The following is a 20,551-nucleotide window of genomic DNA, read 5'->3' as shown; positions in this document are numbered from 1 at the left end:
TTAAAGAAGGAAAATGTAGCTCTGTTATCTGCATCCTCTATCTCACAGGTGATACAAGTTGTAATGGAAGTCCCTGTCCCTGTCCTACACTCTCCGTAGAGCTGGCTCCGTTGCGCTTCATCTCATCTTGGTCAGGAGTGATTGCTGTCTGGTCTGTTTCTGTTGCCAGCAGGCTGACACCGAGACTCTGTGGGACTAATAAAGGGATTCTGATTCGGATTCCACAAGCTCCACCCTCTTACAAGTTTTCCTCGAGTTGTCACAACCAATGAAAGCAATGGTTTCTCAGAAACAAAAACAACCCATGATTAAATCTCCAACTCTGAATAATGGTTCAACCTGATGTAATTACACTATGTGTGATCTATCGCTGCAGATTGGTTTAAGTGTGTTAACCAATTGTGAATGGATAAAGCCTTTTCCAACTAACCAAAGAAGAACAATAACAAAGGGTTGAACGTTTCCCTTTTTGGAGTCCTTCAAAAGCGCTCATTACTTGGTTGTGCCCACCAGTTCCTAAATATTAATGGAAACCTCATGAGGGGTTAGCTTTTTGAGTTTAATGGAGTATTCAAATATTCATGTTTGCAAAATGTGAAACATGAGCGATTGATTGGTTGATGGACTGATGGATAGATTTGGCACTAAAATCCAATTTGATTGATTGTCAAATGTCTTATTAAGTGGAAATGTGTCAGTATTTAAAGATGTCCTGTTATGTTTTAGGGGGGTTTCCCTTTCCTGTAGTGTGTTTCACAGGTTTTTAGGCTCGAAAATGGTTTGTAGGAAAGAAAAAGGAAGTAAAAAAAGACTAAACATGTCACGGTAAAGGCTCAAAATACAAATTTGAACCTGAAAGTGAGCATAATATGTCCTCTATAATTGTGTTCCATTTCCCTGCAACTTTCCAATAGTCCCAAAACAACAACCAACCCAAGCCAATACCTCTAAGCTCTCAGAAGTACACTCTAAGGCTGCCAGTATGTTGTTCAGAAATGCATGTTGGATGGTTAAAACGCTTTGGATCCCACTTATAACTCATTTTCAGTAAATGATACAAGTGATTGCTCTGTTTCCATACTGTTAAACTGACACTGAGTTTTGAATTCTCTACTTTTTAAGCCAGTAAAAACAAAATTGTGTAAATCAGCTAATGCCAAGTGCTTGATGTTGGACTTCTGTAGTTGAAATAAATGAGTAAACAGACTTTATCAGAACTTTCTAATCTGTAAATCAAGATGTTTAAGATGCTTGTTCTCTATCTGTTTGTGTGTGGGTTTATAAACATCATCAAACGCCAGTCAGATTTGTCAACCCCTGCCAGGGCACAAAAAAACACTGAATTATCTAAAGACAATCCTTATAGTCGTCGATCGTCAAACCAGTGCAAAAAAATCCTCGTCTAAGAATTAGTAGCATCTTGACATTTAAAATATCACAACCACATCTCATACGGTGTCTTCTGATTGGTTGGGAAGCACCTCATCTGATTGCTTTGTAATGAAGTGCACCTTACTTCTGAAAGATTCCCGTTCTTAGGAATTAAGGTGCATCTGCTATGGCGCATTTCCTAATATCCCGTCTCCTGTAACAATCCTGACATTTTGATCGCCTTATTTGTTTCTCGCTGTTTGTGTTCTCTTTGAAGGTCACTTTTAAATTACTTTAAAGCATGCAAATCACTAAATCCTCAGTCCACCTTTAACGCTTGAAGAGCAGAGCATACAACAGACTGTGATCTTCAGTGATTTCTTTTATAGAGGAGTAATTAACTGGCACTCTCTCACATCTCCACCCTTTCTAACCCCACCTTTCTCCTACTCTCATAGGACAATTGACTGTCATACTTCATAGAGATGTCGGAGGTCAGTTTCAAAACAGTTCTCTCAAGTGCTGGCAGCGATATCTTGTACAATGACGCTAATGCTGAGACTGAGAAATCTCTTGTAAGAGGTGCCCTTCAATTTGCCAGTCAAAAGTCCTATTCACACAGGCCTTTTATACTCGGACTTGTAATAACTGCAGAGGTCTTCTGTATTATTAATCGTGCAGTCCCCCACAAATGACTTAGCCAAACAGAGGTCACATGATGATATCACACTTGTGTGAATCAGCACCTCAGTACTTCTGGGTTGGACTTTTTTCCATGAGTTTAGTTGGCTTTTTTCCTTCTCCTTCCTCATGTCAAGAATTATGAAGGCTGCAGTGAAATTATTAATGAGGGCTTTAATAGATTTTTCGGCTGCAAATTCAGAAGGCTCATCTAGCTACTCAGCATTTGGCCAAAGCTCAAATCATTTTGTCAGGAAATTGAAGTGAAATACTGAGAAAGGCTGAGAATGTACTGCAAGAAACACAGCTACATTTCTAAATCATGTTCACTTGGAAATAGGACTAAACTTCGAATTTAAGGGCGTTGGTTTGTAGAAGTGAACATGTTTAAAGAACAGTCCAGTATCCTTTAAGTGAAATACATATTGGACAATTTTTAACTTCATGATGTAGGATTTCTGCCTTACAACACTAATTTTGGACATACTTTTGGACATACCAATCCCATACCATCCCAATTTAAAATCCCCAAGAATGTGTGAAGACTCAAGATAAGAGGACTTTAGGGAGAAGTTTAAACAACGACGTCTTGCATGCCTCACAGCTAGCCGCCATCACCTTTTCAAGGCTATTTAACCGTCTGACAAGCAGTTCTGATGACGCTGACTGACCCTTTAACAAAGTAAGCAAGTCTTTTTACAGCCATCCATTAACCCTAGCTTTTTTTCAACAACCTCAACTTCCACTTACCTTAACTGTTGCTAACATATGAACGCTGTTATAGATCATAACCAGCGTCTTCTACTTAGCTTTACTCACTCGTTTTTGATGATTAACCCTTACAGGTATAATAAACTGGATTTCATTTTCACCAGAACTGCAAACAAAACATGGCTGATTTGCCATAAAGTTGCCTCAAAGTAAGCAAATGTCTAATTCCGTTCTTTGTGAATAATAAACGGTTCACCTTTTCATTCTGTTTGTTCGCAACCCATGTTTATTTGTTTCTATCAGTCTTCACATATGCTACATTTGCTTCAGGAGCGTATGAGCACTCCTCCTCAAGGCTTAACAGCAGTCTGAGTGAGCGCTGACCCTTCTGGAAGTAAAGAGCCTGTCATTGTTTCACATATTCTCCACATCCATCCTTTTAGTAATATGCTGCCCCTTTCCAGCGTGTATTTGAATATTTCATTCAAGACAGATGGAATCCTAATCTTAGCTCCAAGCTGTGGCGTTTTGTCACCGATCCATTTTCCAATCAGGCAGTCTCCATCTACTCCTCCATTTCTCCTCCCTCACCGCTCTGCTTTGTCCTCCCTCTGGCTCTGCCACCCATCGCTCACTCACTCAACTTTCTTTCTCGCCCTCTTTCTTTCTCCGCTGACACACTTTGCTGAGGTGCGTCAGTTTGAGACGCTTGAATATTTCATTCCCACCAACATATTTTATGTCGAGGCAAATGAGCATGCATTAATTTAACGCCTTGTCATATAATTGGCTTAAGGGAGTGGGAGGAGAATGGGAAGCGATGACTCATGTTGAAAAATGATTGCTTTGTTGTTAAAAGAAGCCTCTGTATGAACATCATAAGTACACTTTATTACTTGTATTTGAATGCGTACAAGACAAAAGAAAGGAAAAAAAGGAGATCGAAATTACACCGCGTGTACTAATTGCTCATCATGGCTGGGCTGCCGAGCAGAACGATTTAATTTTACTACAGTGGTTTCACATTTGCATGTGTTAAGCAATAGTCTCACCCACAGTTCTTAGCTACATTATGGTAAGTCCGTAATGAATAATGAATGTGGGAGGACCTAGACAAGGAAGCAGTGACCTTAAGCACCGAGATACACTGCTGATCGTGGAGGAAGCTCCAGTGATAGAAATGGTAAATAGATATGAAGCATTGATCAATGTATCCTCAGTCAACCTTTTACAAATACTTAAAGCTGGGATCCTAAAGATACTGTTTCACAGCAAGTGCAGACTAATAAAGAGAAAGTAGAAAACACTTTTAAGAGCTTCTTTGGCAGAAATAAAGCAAAGGAGAAGTGGGTGTATCAGTTTACAGTGCAGCTATACAAACCTGCAATATTTCAAAATGATCCGCTGACAAAGAAATACTGAAAAAAGTAAACGAAGTAACAGGGATATTTAATAACCAAAGGCTAGAAAACAGAGTACTCACAGGAATAGAGTGTGGCAGGATTGAGTCCTATCACCTGGGAATGAGTCAGCATTTTATGAGTTACCTTATTTTAAAGTTTTATTATGTTTTTTTGCTTAAATACGTGAAATAAGGTCTGTGATGAACAAAAACTGAAGAGATTTTTACATTTTGTGCTATGACATTTGTAAATACCCCATTCGTAAATGTCCCGAGGCTTCTAGGTTTCCTAAAAATGTATGTATCACGCTGAACACGAGCCCGCCTTTAGCTTAGCGGTGGTAATGTAAAGCCATGCGACCTTGAGGTAGCTTGTTAGTTAGCTTTTCCGTCCCCGCAGTTGCATTCCCGCTTGACATAATTATAAAAGTATAGTTAATATGTGGAGATTGACCTGCTGAATAAACGTGTACTGTAAGTATCATGAAAGTGTTTCCCACAGAATTGCAGATGATGAAGAGTATCCTGAAAAAAGGTTTTGATATGATGAGAAAAGTCCACATTTTTTAGTTTAAAGAACTATAATGGAGTATGTATAATCAACCCAGTGGATACATCGTTAACAATAACGGCAATATGTCATCGATGATGTGATGCCATCAACCATAGAAAGAGAAAAACAATTCTATCAATGTATTAAATGTTGATTAGGATGACTCATTCAGACCTTGATCCTCGGGGTAGATGCTTCTGATTTCTATCGAGTGTGAGGAAAGTTTTACCATTTACATTTTTTCAGTTTGAGGTGAAAATCTAACTTTTCTCATCAATCCTTATCAGCCACTCACCCGTAACGGATAAGGGTTTGTTTACCTGACTCTCTAATGGTTCATCTCCCTGATGAGTGTTTTTTACTCTCTATAATTAATTACCACTGCTGAATTTGCCGGGGAGCATCCAAACAATACAAGCTTCCATTCACTAATTTCAACGATGGTCCATCTATCTCTCTGATGGGATGGAATCAGTTTTGATTTGAGCGTTTGTCACCTTGACAAAAAGTCCAGAGTAAGGTCCCAATGGCACACTGTGGAGCATCAAAATGAGCTTAGTATAGTGAATGAATAAATGAATGAATGAATTTTTGTGGAAGTGTGGTTTCTATTATTTAATACACAAGTCCGGCAGATGAATCCGGAGCGGCGCACTGAATCATTTCTCAAATGTTTCAAGGATTAAGCTGGCCGCAGGTTTCAAACAGTAGGTATGTTTGTTAATATGAATTAATTTGAGTGTGTGTGTGCAGGAACGTGTGTTTGCGTGTCCCTCCGGGTTGTCAGATCCTATTAATTATTTCCTTCCTGCTGCTTTAAAAAGTTGTGACTAGCTCACCCTCCAACTGTCACTCCGCTTTCATTATTTACCCATTCAAATGAGAGAAAAATGTTCGTGTCAACATTAATGACTCCACGAGAGAGAGAGGGAGAAGAAGGACTAAACTAATGAAGGAAACTGACTCACCTCACCATTACAGAGAATTTAGTGGGGATATAGCAGAAGACTTCCACTTCCCCCCTCCTTTTAATGACCAAATGAAAGAGCTTTTTTTTTTTACTGCAACAACAACAGAGGAATAGCAGGTGGCTGACGCTTTTTACTATGCTTGATTTTCTCAGCAGGACTTTTACATAATTGTGATTTTTCTTATCTTTAAAAAGTCATTACTGCAGCAGAAAACATATTATAGATAATTATTTGGTCAAGAATTAGTATAGATACAATATTCGTTGATTATCTGTCGACACTCCTTCAGGGGAAGATTCTTTCAAACTATTTTTCAAACACTTTTAATATTATTCTATTTAATTAATAATTGAAATGATTATTCATCGATGCAGTCTTTGGAAACTTAAGTCAAACACTTAATGCAACACATTAGCATCAACGTGTCCGCAAGCTATATAAGCCAACAGGGTTCACTGAAATGTAACAACTAATAATAATGAATATGGTTGGAAGTGTTTTTTCTGGTTTATGCTACTTCAAACAGAAGGAAACGGAGACATAATTGAAGATCAAGTCCTAACCGCCAACAGATACTGATATGATACGCATTGCTAGCTGGTAGTCATTGTTTATTTATATTAAAGGCAAATTCAATTTATTTTACACTTCAAAGACTGTTGGGGTACGACTGTATATATGAGAGAAGTATTTTAGGTTAATAGCTGCTACTGTTTTCATAACCTACCAATTAGTTTGGTCTATAAAATCAGGAATAACCACCATTGCAGGCTTTGAAAAACCTATCGTGACATATGCTCATGTGTTGTTTAGTCCAACCGTTTGAAAAACAATGTTAACTAAGAACAATGTCAATAATCTGGAAAATATTTGCCATATCTCCCTCATGTATGACTTAGAATCAATTGTTAGTAATCCCTATTCTGTTGATTCTCCTATACTCTGTTGGTCTTCATCTTATTGGCAGTGGAGCAGTCATATTCTGCTGGATGTATAAACCATATATGAGTATTTATAGCATCTATTAATGGCAAGTGCGTTCAAAATGAATGGCCCGTGAATGACAGACTCTAAGGCTTATGAAAAAAAAAGAAATGGAGAGAGGGATTTAGATGAAATGGCAATGCAGAACAGGAAAGACTGATCTCCTCTTTCAGTGGAGGCGACTCCAACAGAAGTACCTGCTAAGCAAATTTATTTCACTCCAGTTTAATGCTCCCAGCCTCTCCCCCTCTCTCTCTCTGTTTTCCTATCTCTCCCACTCTCCGTCTTTCTGTCAGCCCCGTCTCTGTTACGTCCTCGAAGCCCTTTCACAATACTTCCAAGACAAGCACTCCCCCCCCTCCCCTTTAAATCACATCCCTTTATTTGCAAGCCTGACACTTTTTTTTTTAGGGCGGGCTTTCAAGAAATTAATCTGGATGTTTAAAACACTATCGCTAATACCTCCACAGGCACTGAGAAAGCAATCCTGACTATTGAGCGGGTGGTAAATTGCCAGTTAGAGGGTAACATTGCACTGTGATACCTTATATACATATAAGGGGGCTTTTCCTATGTTGTAGGAGCTGTCAATCAAACAGCACCTGGGGCAGTTCTGTGTTTCATTCAGCCATAATTAATGAAGATAGGTGTTATTCCCCTTCCAATGGGACAGATAGGCAGGGCTTCCAATATGGAACCATATTTCTTAAGGAGTAGTAGGGCAGGTTTTGAAAACAGCCCATCATTATCAACTCTCTGTTCATGCCACATTTGATACCCGGGTGGCAAGTGATCACCTGAGAAAGTGTCAGTATGTGTAAGTACACCTGGAGTCATAGTGTGTTTGCAGTGTGTGTGAACAGACATTTCAGCCAGGTCAGGGCTTAATTGAGAACAATTGGTCACACAAGTGTCTCCTGTTTTGTCTTTTTTGGTCGAAGGAAGGTACTATTCTTAAAAAAAGAAAGAAAAATACCACAACATTAATGAAATGTGGGTAATCAGTGTTTTTAGAGTAGGACCAGCGGAGACCAGTGGACTAAATGTCAGGATAGCTTGGTAACCTGGTTACCTACCTCATTCTGCAATTTCTACCTCTACCATCACTTGAATTCAACTGCACTTTACATACATTATGCCATTTGCATTACCTTGCTGCTGTTTACTCATACATACCTTAAACTCATCTCTGTTTACTTTTTACCATTCTACTGCACATACCTTATTCAAGCTGTTCATATCCTTTATTATTTATATTTCACTACCTTCATATGTATATACATTCTCTTCACTTTTACTGCTTTACTTGCACTTCTGGTTGGATACTAAACTGCATTTCGTTGTCCTAGTACTTGTACTCTGTGCAATGACAATAAAGTTGAATCTAATCTAATCTAATCTAATCACTTTTTTTTTTTTACAACTGTCTTAGTCAACGAACTGGGATGGAAAATGTATATTAAATAGCTATAAAAAAGATTTTAACAGAGCAGAATATGGATATTTACAAGATATGTAAATGTTAGGACACAACAACATTACAAAGTGAACATGTTGGGAAAAGCTAAATATGTTAAAATATACACAGCTCCGGAAAAAATCAAGAGACCACTCCATATGTTTCTTACATCTTTATCTCTACATGTAGGGCAGCCATTCCAGTGTCTGTTGAGTTCCAAGACAAATTGTCAGTGGTTTATAGAATACAATTAAACAAAATGAACTCAAAGACATGTCTATAATAATAAAACAAGAGAAAATGATAATGCTGAAGCGGTCTCTTAATTATTAGTATTAATATTAGTAATTACAGTATTTTGATGCTGCAGAGGAGTCCCACCTTCCCACCATGATCATTTTGTTCATTGATAGTGTGTTCAAAGTTCAAACAGTGATCATTCCCTTTGTCAAATCATATACAATTGCAATAGTCAAAATAATCACATTTAGTTATAGTTTTCAAAATCGTGCAGCCCTAATCGCGCCTTCACTCAATAACGCTGCAATGTTGATTCTCACATTTCCCTTTAGCAAACTGTTCTCCCTGTTCTGTTACAAATTGATGTAAGAATACAACATAGACATACAAGGTGATACGTATAGAAATCTACTGTATGAGCCAGCAGAGTAAGTTATTTCCCGGAGAAAAGAAATGGCGCTACACAAGTTAATCAAGGTTTGCATGTTTGCCCTCAGGCTCTTTGGTGGCTGCCTCCAAGATTTCCCGCTCACACAAAGCCTAATATTTAAAGGGGCGCAAAAATGTTTAGAGCTTCTGTCAAGGTTGTGAGCGTTTTTTCCAGCATTTGAAAGGTGAGTCCTCAGGTGATATTTTCCTCACAAGTGAGATAGAAGAAGACAAGAAGAGAACTGCGACTGCGTGGGAGGGGTTGAGAAGCAAAGGTGCATTGTTGTTGTCTGCCGGGGAGGAAAAAAGATTATGAAAAATTCAGCGCGGCGATGGAGTTTAGTTTGACACATCAGCCCCGCAAATCTCAGCCCGTGTTTGACAAAGACAGTTGATTTTTCTTTCTTAGAGAGCCAGGTTTGTTGGGAGAAAAACGATAGAGTGAAGGTCAAGGTTTTCAAAGGTTTGGAATATCATAGAAATAGAGAACAAAGCTGTAGTATTTTAAATTAAGATGTTTTTGTAGTGGAACATATCTTTTAGTATTATACAAAAACACATAAAGCTCTCTGACTCCAATTTTCTATGTATTTGCTATTTTGACCATAGCAAAGCAGAAGGGCAAATGAGAATAAGAGCGGAATTGCTTTGACTGAACTTAAATAATAAAAAGAAATGGCAGTTATTTCAATTTAATATAAAATGTGTTTCAAAAAAGACAATTCCCTCTAATATTGCCACTTATGCAGATTGCAATATCAGTCAAAATGATGGCAAATCGTTTTTTTCCCCCCGAGATCATTTAAGCCTTTAAAGTTAGGGCTATAAACTAGTGGGATAGCCTTAGCTTAATACTTCAAAATTATTTCTCTTTAAAAATAAATATATGTCTGCTAGGAAAGGTCCCCGAATCCATATAAAAATATGAGGAAGTTCATCGCTTATAATGCTAGTGGAAAGATTTAAATAATTTAAAATAATGGGAATATATGTAGCTTAAAATAAATTGTGGACACTAATCAGATCAAACAATTATTACCAGTTTGTCTCTTGATAAGTAAGCTCTTGGCCTCATTACAGCTTTTACTTTTTTAAATCCAACATGAATAAGTCATGAAACATCACAGCTTGTTTGTTTTTTCAGTAAAATGGTATTAAAGTAAAAAGAAAAGTACATATTTTGGCAGAGGAGTATCTCCAGTTTGTAATTAAACATAACTAAACTAAGTAGAAGCGAAATCAGACCCAATGGATGAACAAAAAAGACAACTCGTTTAGCAGAACTAACAAAAATGGTTTCAACATTTTGGTTTGAAATAAAAGCATTTTTGATCTGCTAGTTATCACATGCAAAACTGGGATGAATATGCATGTGGTAATTCCAGGTGTAAATGGAGACGGTTGCAAGTGAAATGTGATAATGAGGTAAAGGAAACAACAGAGGACCTCTAGGGTGAGTGGATCACTAAAATAGGAATAGAAGGTAATCTGTTAATCCTGAAGTTAACGTTTCATTAGTTCTTTTAAATCGCACCAGACAGCCTGGAAAATAAAGCAACCCGCCTCATTTGTATCACACACACACTTCTTCTTTCGCTTACCACACTTTCTTGTCACGTTACATCAGGTCTTGGGAGACAAAGCAATCCCATTAAATGTATCAGTATCTTCTGGGGGGCAAAAGAAATGATGGAGCCATTCACGTTGTCATCTCGATGTGAGCAGGATCTTTGTCCTGGAGTCGATCTGTGAGCTTGACATAAATGACAATAAAAAACGCTCTTCTTGAAAGGAGGTATTCAGATGTGTTTTGTTTGTCAGTGAAGTATAACCAGAGGGGTGGAGGTTTGTCAAAAGAAATACAAAGTATGAAAAGAAATTAGATCCATGCTTAACAGCTCGCCCCAGATACAAGAATATGTGTAGACCTTTACGCCCAATGAGTAAAATGTTTGACTGTTTACTATTTTATATTCCCCCCAAGGGATATTATTCAGGGTGTACGGTTACAACTCTGGTATCAGCAGTTTTAGAACTGGAATTAACCAGGAATTATCTTTTAAATTGTACTTTTTTGAATCTAATAAAAGGCCTTTGAAGAAAAAAGTCCATTACTTAATGCAGAATTCAAAAGCAGGAGAAATTAAATTGGAAAGTGGAGGGAAAAAAAAGCTGATTCATTACCGCCTAACATGTTTTAAGTATATTCCGAGTCTTCAACCTTGCTCGCTCCCCTGCCCGTTGGATGCAGTTGCCATGACAACGCTCATTACGTCTTGATTGGAGATCTAATGTAATCTCGACAATAAGCGGTGCCATTTATCTGCTGTTAACACAGCAGTGGCGGCATAAGCAGCAGTCAGAGTCGGACAGCCGTAAGCAGGGAACGAAAGTCATTAGAGTGAGGAATAAACCGCGGTGCCTTCAGGGCTGAAAGTGTGCATGTTGGAACACACCTCGAGACTGCAGCGTTAAGAGTACATCGGCGTTTATATCTATGACTCTGTGGCTGAATACTTCACAGCAGATTGTGGGGCCAACTGAGCTCTCAGCACATAGACACAAAGATAAGCTCTCCCGCTCCAGATCCCCACAAGGAAGTGGGACAGGATTACATCGAGTAAAATTGGTAGCTCGGTGTTAACAAATCTGCTGCAATGCTTTGGATTTCTGTCAGTTGGAGCGAAAACGAAGAATTGTCACGCACTTTTCTGGACCAAAAGATGAGGTGTTGGTTTGAGGGAAATACGTTAACGCCCTTAGCTCTCTTAATGAAACAACACGGAAAGCCACTGTTGTCATTGCTACCAATCTGATGGGTTACGTATGGCACCTGCTGGGCTTCTCCAATTAAGTTGAGGGACAGAAGAAAGGGATCGCAGCATGGTAAATCACAACCTTTTTTCTCATTTCCTGTCTTCGCGTTTCCTTCCCTAAAAATGTGTCACTGCGAATCAATCCTGCCACCACTATTCTCGATATGCAACAAATAAAAAGTGACTGACATCAAATTATTTCCAAGCTGATAGATGTTACACTAGCTTGTCACTTCTTTGGAGTGATCTTTCTAGTTTAGAATAATTGAAAGAGTAACTGAGCTTTCAGACAAGTGGAGATTCCGTGGAAAAAGTTGGCACCGGTGAGATTACTTTCTCTCTTTTTCTTATATCGCCGTCATCTCTTTCTCTTTTCCATTCAGGGAAAAAAATAATGATATTGGACTGCCATGGGCAAATAAATAAATATAAAAAAAGAAAGCAAATGAGCATTGTGCGACATAAAATATGACATCAAAGTCACGACACTGACGAGACAACAAAGCCGCACGGATCGAGGTACTACACACCTGAGGTTCGAGTATTCGTCATTAAAGAAGAAAAATGAAAGCCAAACAAAGAAGAGCATCGCAGAAGGACAGCGACAGTATGAGATGTTGACTATTTTCTGTTATATTGCCCTGGATTCCCCTGAGTCGGCTGCCAAAAGAGTTGTTTTGATGAAGAATATGAGGGATGCTTTTTCAAGGACAGACCTATGTATCCATCTAGATTGCTTTTAAACTCAGAGGACATAGTTTGTGCTGTAAAACATATACTGGGGCATTTTGTTGTATAATATTATTATATATTTCTACCATTTATCTAATACTTTGAGTTCAACCATCAGTCAGCTATTTCAAATGCGAAACGATTCATTTTAGCTGAGTATTTTCATTGTTTAACCATTACATTTAACTATTTCTCCATTTATATTTGACCTTACTTTAGTTATCTATTCAAAATCCCTTTTCATTATGTTTAGCTATTTGATGTTGGTACCACTTTACAAAGAATATCCTTATAAAAGGGTTCACGAATAGTTTGTAATTCATTTATTAATTAGGTTGTGAACACTTTATAAATCACTAAAAGGCTTTTATAAGACAAGAGATAAACAGGGCAGTTGTGACCGGTTGCTTGCCAAATAGTGAGCCCACATTTATCTGTACTGCTAAGCCTTATATTGGCTACTTAGCTTAAGAGATGCCAATAAAAAATCAAGATGGGTGGGGGAGAATCAACTCACTGAACAACAGATATCAGGGATGTTGGCGATGAAGAGACAAAGTAAGCTAGGCAGCCAATATAAGGCTTAGTCATCTTGCCAAATAGTGAGCCTGTGTTGTTGTATGAAAACTATGTTAGACTGGTTAATTGGTTAATGATGATAAATGGTTTAAAACCTAATTAATAACCTAATTATAAACCTTTTATGAATCTTTTAAAGGGTAGTCTTATTCTAAAGTGGTACCTTGATATTTGTATCCGTTACTTATAGATGGCTTAAGTTTAAGTTTTATAAAGTACATCACTCAATAATGGACAAAAATAAGGAAAGCTCCTTAAAATGATTTAACGGTGACTTTTGGTTTCACAACAACGACAGCTAAAGACACATTTCCTTAGATTAGCTTTTTATTAGCGACGCTCTCCTTTATGTGGTGTTTTAGTCTTTATTATTGACCTACTTTTATATCATTTTAGTATATATAGTTTTAATTTGTGTTATTTATGTAACAGTTTTAATAGCAACATTCCTTTTAAGTTTAATCGTTTATGATTATTTTACCAAACCTTTGCTAGAATGTGTCTCTTAATCTCAAATGTTGTACTTTGTTGCTATGCTGCATGTATCTGAATTGGTCTTAAACATCTGTTCTTGTTGTTTGTTTTTAACTTGTGATGTATGCCTTTCTGTAAAGCACTTTGAGCTGCATGTCATGTATGAAAAGTGCTATATAAATAAAGCTTTATTATTATTCTTATTATGAAAGTATGACCCATTGAGCCTTCCAAACCCTTCTCCCTTAAGCGCTGTTATTGGTCTTTCAAACTACCTTACCTGATTTCCTCCTTTGCTCCGACTATATAATAACTATGCCACTAGGGGTCTATGAATAACATAAATGTAAATATGGGCGATAATAGGCTGCTTTTATTGACCAATGGGGTTGTTTTTTAGTACGCGGACCCTTTATGTGTTTTTTTCTCGTCTAGCAAACAGTCCATTTCTATTTTCTCAAATTAGCTAAGTTTTCCAAACACCCCCTGGCTACTGCAGAAGTACCCCCTGTTGTACAGTATGAGTTGGCTGGAAATCACCACAGTTTACAAGACGGAGTTTTACTGTAAATAGAGTAGTGACATCTCTCTCCTGTGCTTCCAAATACCTCTCCACAGACATTTACATGTACATGCACTGTCCCCAACCCCCCAACATGCCCCCCGAACAGATCCGTGACAATGTGTGTGTTTGTCTGTCACTTCATTAAGCATGTATCCAATCAGTCACACACACAGCAGCTTGGCACGTTGCGCCGCAGTCTACTCCCGGCCTATAACCCGCCTGTCAGTCAAACGGCTGGAGTTCATTAGTGACAATGAGAGCCGGTGACAACTCCCCACGGATCTGACCTGTGTACACAGACGCAGGTGAGCTGACCCTCTAGGAGGATATCAGCACGTAAACACAGATATATATTTTTTTTGCTCGAGAGCAGGAGAATATACAGGCGTGAAACACTCAGGGATCCATAAAAAACAGCCTGTGGGATTCAAAGATCTACAAAGAGAGGCAAGCAGGGGGAAAATTGAAAAGAAAACACTACTTTTCTGTTTCTGCTCCAGGAGGTTATGAATTAATAAACCACTTGCACATAAATTGAGCCTGGTGGCCAGTTAGCTACATAATGTATTTGTAGCTAAAGAGACACTAATAGATTCCATTCAGCATGGAAGAAGTTACTCTCAAGCTACAAATACACAACTGCTATCAAAGGTAGACTTTATTGAAGGTCAATGATGTGAGTTCTTACTTTTGCATACTTGCATGAAATGAAACCAATGAGGCAGGTATAGTCAGAATTAATAGGACACAAATTGCTTGAGAAAACCTCCCTTTTAATGTAAATACCAATGCAAATCAATCTTTTCTTTTAACCCAGCTGAATTACATCGGTGGCTGCCCCTGAATAGGTTTATGGTGGGTAAACACAAGTTAGGGGAAATATGCTGCGTGGCAAAGAAAGTCCTATGCAGTTAATAAGATTTGAATGTGAAATATTAATTGGAAAAGGCTTAATAATAAATGGCGGTTATTAAAAATTGAATTAATTCAAATTCCACCCATACATTTTTAAAGGTACATTATTGAGAGTGCACCAACAAGCCATTCTATTGATGTAGTGCTGTGACGCTAAAACTTAAGCTACCACCTAGCGCTCATTCATTTCCCACCCGCTCAAAAGAAGTCTTTAGGAAAGAATAACGGCCGGTTTGACAGCGAGGTGAGGTAAAGCCCCCCCCACCCCCCCCACCCCTCCTCCCTGCATCCATTTAGCATTAGCGCTCACACCTCCCTGTAAACCGATTGCTGACAGGAGGCGAAAAAAACGAGCCCAGGGTCAATAATTTAAGGAACTTGAGGCTAATTTTAATCTATTACCCTGCTATGTGCATACAGGGTGTCAAAGGTAAGGCCAGAGAGGGATCTGTCATGTGATTCATACACCGGGGAGTGAATTAGTTTCATGACACATCGTAATTTAATACATTTTAAGGAACTCAGCATGACTTTGCCAGGCTGACGGAGGGAGGGAAGATGAAGAACCAGAAAGATATTAAATTATGGAGCACCTTAACTGAGCAATCTGTCTTAGAAAGACACGATTGCTTTAGGGCTGTGGATTGATGATTATCTGTTTGTGAGGGGCCTTGTAAAGGCTATAAAGGCTACAAAGGCTGTAATAGCTGGAGACTATGTCCATAAGGGACAAAGGGATGGGTCACCTATGGAGTACATTTCAAACTTTAAAATAGAGTGTACTTTAGCAGCTAAGTTATTGGTAGCCTGCAGTAAAGTGTTTTTTATTAATGGCTCTTAAGTTATTTATCACAGCTTTATAGGTCAGTGAGAATTCAATGGTATCTTATTGCTGAATACATTGTTGGAAAAGTCAACAACCTCAAAAGTTAAATTAATATTTATGAACACTAACAGCTAGTTAAAATTAAACACATCATTACCACCTAAGGTAAGGGTAATACATAAATAATCAAGTCCTTCTTCAAGAAGATTGAGAGTGTTGGCGGAGTAATTTAATTCAATATGTATAAAACAAGCCATTAAATGTCTAGATGTGTTTTTAGTATTAATGAGAATCTTATAGTTCCTACATTGTTAGAAAACTATTTCATTAACAATTTCTATTCAAGATAACCAATTATCAAATCAAGAAAAAGTACAAAGTTTTATAGTAAATTGTCGTGTTCAAATAAAAACTACAGAGGATGTTTTGGACTACATGACTTGCCGAAATCAAGTCAAATAGTGACTTGATATTGACCATGACTTGAGGATACATGACACTTCAAACCTCAGTATTTCAAAAACATATACCACATCAATTCCTTTTTCTGAATAAACTGATGCTAATGTTAGTTTTCAGCAATAGTTTCCGGTATAAAAAGTGGTTAATAGTGCTTCACTCCGTGTTTACGTAGGGAAACTCAAAGTATTGCCTTACCAAACGTGGCCTTACCAACATAATCAACCAATATTTACATGAAAAAAACTGTATGTGTTATAAAGCATTCATGAAGCATCAAATGTTGTATTTAGAAGTTTTTCAAACCTAAAAATTGTGAACAAAAGGTTACTTGCTTCACCGTCTGACTGTTTTTGTTCCTCCTGGTGTTTAATCCCAGCATGAGGGCCCTACATTTCTTCCCTAAAGTACACTTGAAGTTAAACTCTGACAGGTAAGGTCGAGCAGCAGTTTTTTACTTTCCGTCTTTCTATTGAGCACAGTCACACAGGCTTTGTCTCGCCCGTGTTCATGCCTCGCAACCCGGGCTGGAGTGGGGAATAGTAAACTAGCCTATCGCTGCCAGGGCTTACTTCAGAGAGCAGGAAGGCTTTGGCTGTCATAGGTTCTCAGGATCAGAGCCGAGAGCGGGGACAATTCATTTGCCGGTGTTGAGGAGGAGAAGAAGGTGCAGCGGGGAGGGTGGTGGCGGGTGAGTGGGGGGATATGTGTATGTGCCAGGGTCAAGTGCTGTGGAAAATGCCGGGCAGTTATCCAATAGAGCTTTGCTCTCCTCTCTGCTCTCTGTTAGTGTCTTATACAGCCCACTCTGTCCCGAGGCTTTCTAGGCTTTGCCGGGTTCTGTTGTGGCAAGGGCATCCTGGATCAGCATTTGAAAGGCATTAGAACTGGAAGAACTGGAGCCGGTCTGTTAAACCCGCATTGCATCAGCAATTCATGAGGTGTAAGAGGCCCATCTGAGGGAGCAAAGCATGTGGATCAGAAGCTTTTTCGAGACTTTATTGTGGAAATGAACAGAGATCACGGTTTCCAAAGCAGAATATAGAGTGGCATGTGCTCAAAAAATGCTTCCGAATGTGACATATGGAAGAGTATTAAAAGGAATCGTGTCCCTCACATAATTACTCGAGCACCTCTCTTAATTTCAGGAACATGAGGGGAAGGTGCTATAATATTGTGTTGAACAGGTGCTGTAAACAGGATAAGGATCTACACCTCAGGTAATCTGCTAGTGAGAAATTACACGAGAGAGAATGGAAGGAGTTGTGAACAAGGGAAAACGTGGGTAAATAATAACTAATCTCCATCCACACACCTGCTACAGCCCCTAGTGGAAGTGATAGGCACTGCGGGATTGTCTTTGTGAACCAAAGCCGTCTGCTTGACAGGCACACCGGGCCTAATCCCTCCTTACCAAACACACACAAGCTTTTTGTCAGATCCCACTTTCCATACTCACTGGTTTGACCCATGCACACACAGATCTGGAAATACGATGAGCAAAACAGAGCAAGCGGACAAGGATGAAGAGGAGATCAGATAGGGAAGGAGTGTGAGGAGAGGGAACGTATTACCAGTGGGAAGGGGATAAAAAAGAACGCCTCACTGAGCCATACAGAGGGACAGGATGGGGTCATCTGACACACTGGAAGCCCACCCATCTGCCACCTACAAGCCAGTTTGACATTACCACCTGGCAGGTAGCAAAGGCTGATAAAAATGTGTCTTTGGTGGATACATCAAAGTCACCTGCCAAAGATACCTGCAACGTTTTGAGGTATTAACATTTGACTGCCTTAGGTAGCTTATACTTTGGTTAAACGGCTCTGAGCCTCTGCCAGTTACAGTGTATGATGCAGTAGCATCAGCGTTGATGGCCATTAGCCAAATGCTAGTTGAGACATTACTCCCATTGGGATTGATTTAATGATTAATTACAGACTAGAGCCACTTCATGACTTAGTTTAAGATTAAATTGGCTCTTGTCTATGCACTTAATGTCTAACGCAGTACAGGATATGCTGTTGAATGAAAATGGCTTTAAACTATTGATTGGTTGTATTTATTTGACCACACACTTTTGACAATGCCTACAACTTCTCACCATCTGATCAACAGTCACTGACTAAGCTTTCTTGTTGTGTCCAAAAATGGAATTTTACAATTATAAAGTGAACAAGGTTGTCTATGAAAATGAAAACTTTGACAATTTGCAATAATGACATTTGTTGCATCTACATCAAAACAGGGCAGAACTTAGCTTTTCTGCTACTGACAGTTCCTTATTTTTTTACTACCCACACTTTTAGTAAGGGTATGAACTATAAGCTCAATAGTGTAAAGTAATCACAATGTTGTGCAAAGCTTAAGATAGCAAATGTTAAAACATGTCTAGTATTCAAAACAGAAATCCTACCGAGATAAAGTTATCATAGAGCAATGTAGCCTCTTGGTTTACAGCTTGATTGATTTCCCCGCTAGTCAACTCCATCATCATCACAAACATGTCCTCTTTCATCACCACCTGCATCACCATGATTACCAGGAACCATCATCACAATCATCGTCATCAAAACCAATCACAACTGCTAACATTAACTGTGGAGAGCTGTCACACCTACCGCCTCCGCAACATCCCGATGAAGGTCGAAACCTCAATGTCAACGTTCGGGAGAAATCCCTGTTCCTATTCCCAACCAGCCAAAGCCCTCGCTCGCTGCTCCCCTATCCCCAAGAAGCATTCCAGGAATCTGTTCTCTTTTTAATTAGTTTAGTAGGAAGGGGATTTTGTTTTTTTTTATCTGGGGGTGTAGTTTTCAGTAACAGACGGCAAACAACGTAGTTTAGAAAATTGCAATAAATTGTTTTAGACTTGAACAGTATGCATTGATAACACACAGTTCTACACACTAAAATATATTTATGTTTTGTATATAGTGGCGTAGGTTCTACAGTAGTTTAAATATGCAATCCTTTAGATTTGCTTTAAATAAAACCCTGTATTTGATGCCATATTTTAATATACGCTGCCCGGCCAAAAAAAAGGTCACAAGCCTGTGGGGGGCAGTGTTATCATCTGGGGTTGCTGCAGTTGGTCTGGTCTAGGTTCAGCAACGTTATGTGCCCAAAGAATGAGGTCAGCTGACTCCCTGAATATACTGAATGACCAGGTTATTCCATCAATGGATTTTTTCTTCCCTGATGGCACGGCCATGTCCCAAGATGACAATGCCAGGATCCATCGGGCTCGAATTGTGAAAGAGTGGTTCAGGGAGCACGAGACATCCTTTTCACACATGGATTGGCCCCCACAGAGTCCAGACCTGAACCCAGTTGAGAATCTTTGGGATGTGCTGGACAAGACTTTGCGCAGTGGTCCGAATCTCCCGTCATCAGTACAAGATCTTGGCAAAAAATTAATGCAATACGGAAATAAATGTTGTGACGTTGCAGAAGCTCGTGGAAACGATGCCACAGCGAATGCGTGCCGTAATCAAAGCTAAAGGCGGTCTAACGAATACTAGAGTGTGTGACCTTTTTTTTTGGCCGGGCAGTGTAGGTCCATTAAATGTACACATTCTGTCATTAGATTTCTCGGTTCTCACTGATGGTTCGCCATACCAACCATATATTGAAATACCCTACCAATATACAATAGAGCCAGTAAAAAATGCAGTATTTAATGGGCTCTTACTGTGTTGATAGTAAATGAATAGCATCAGTCTGTAGGTTCCGATATATAGGTATATGTGTAAGTATATAGCATATATACTTCTCATCATAAATTCATTTTATAGACAGTAAGAAAAATATCATCCAGTGGAAAATGAATACAATTATCTTTCCCTCCAAGTAGTTTACTAGCTCTACTTTGTTGGTTTCTTCGTCTCTTACTTTAAGTGCGTGGATGTGTCAAGTGATTTCACGGAGCCATTCTTCTCTTGTAATTGGACAGACGACACTACCCACCTTTCAGCAGAGAGTGGCTTATTAACCCACTCATAAAGTCCCCTTGTTTTTCTTCTGTTGTGTTTTTTGGGCATAATTACTTGGAGACATTTCTCTTGATTAAAACCTGTGGAGAGGAAAGAGTGAAAAAGGAAATTGTCAACAGCTTGGTTTATTTATTTTTTTAAAAGGAAGAGTCGTGCACTTTTGCTCTGAAATAAATGTTAATCTCTGTTCCCTTTTTTAAATTAAAGTGGGCTGTGTTTGTGATGAAAAAGAATGTCTAAGGTTGCAGATGAGGAAAATTATAGACACAGTTTGTTGTTTCAAAGTCAAAATTATCAACTTAAGCAGTTGCTTTAGCTCGTTTGTGTACGTTAGTGTAGTACATTGAAATGCCTCCAGTTATCCACAGCCTGCAGGTAGATTGAGAGTT

General features: G+C 38.8%; 2 long non-coding RNA genes across 2 annotated transcripts in view; both read right to left on the bottom strand.

The window, feature by feature from the left end:
* Positions 1 to 20,551, bottom strand: part of LOC134875726 (uncharacterized) — a 182,948-nt gene that overhangs the window by 23,118 nt on the left and 139,279 nt on the right. The gene's annotated exons all lie outside the window — the stretch shown is intronic.
* LOC134875727 (uncharacterized) lies at positions 8,420 to 20,224 on the bottom strand. The gene is made up of 3 exons (XR_010167270.1): positions 20,137 to 20,224; positions 10,403 to 10,554; positions 8,420 to 9,091 (listed from the first exon to the last, which is right to left on the bottom strand). It is a non-coding gene; the product is annotated as an uncharacterized LOC134875727 (long non-coding RNA).

This window comes from Eleginops maclovinus, chromosome 14, assembly GCF_036324505.1.
Source record: "Eleginops maclovinus isolate JMC-PN-2008 ecotype Puerto Natales chromosome 14, JC_Emac_rtc_rv5, whole genome shotgun sequence".
NCBI lineage: Eukaryota > Metazoa > Chordata > Actinopteri > Perciformes > Eleginopidae > Eleginops > Eleginops maclovinus.
The sequence above is the reverse complement of the archived record's forward strand: the minus strand, read 5'-3'. Positions and strand labels throughout refer to the sequence as shown.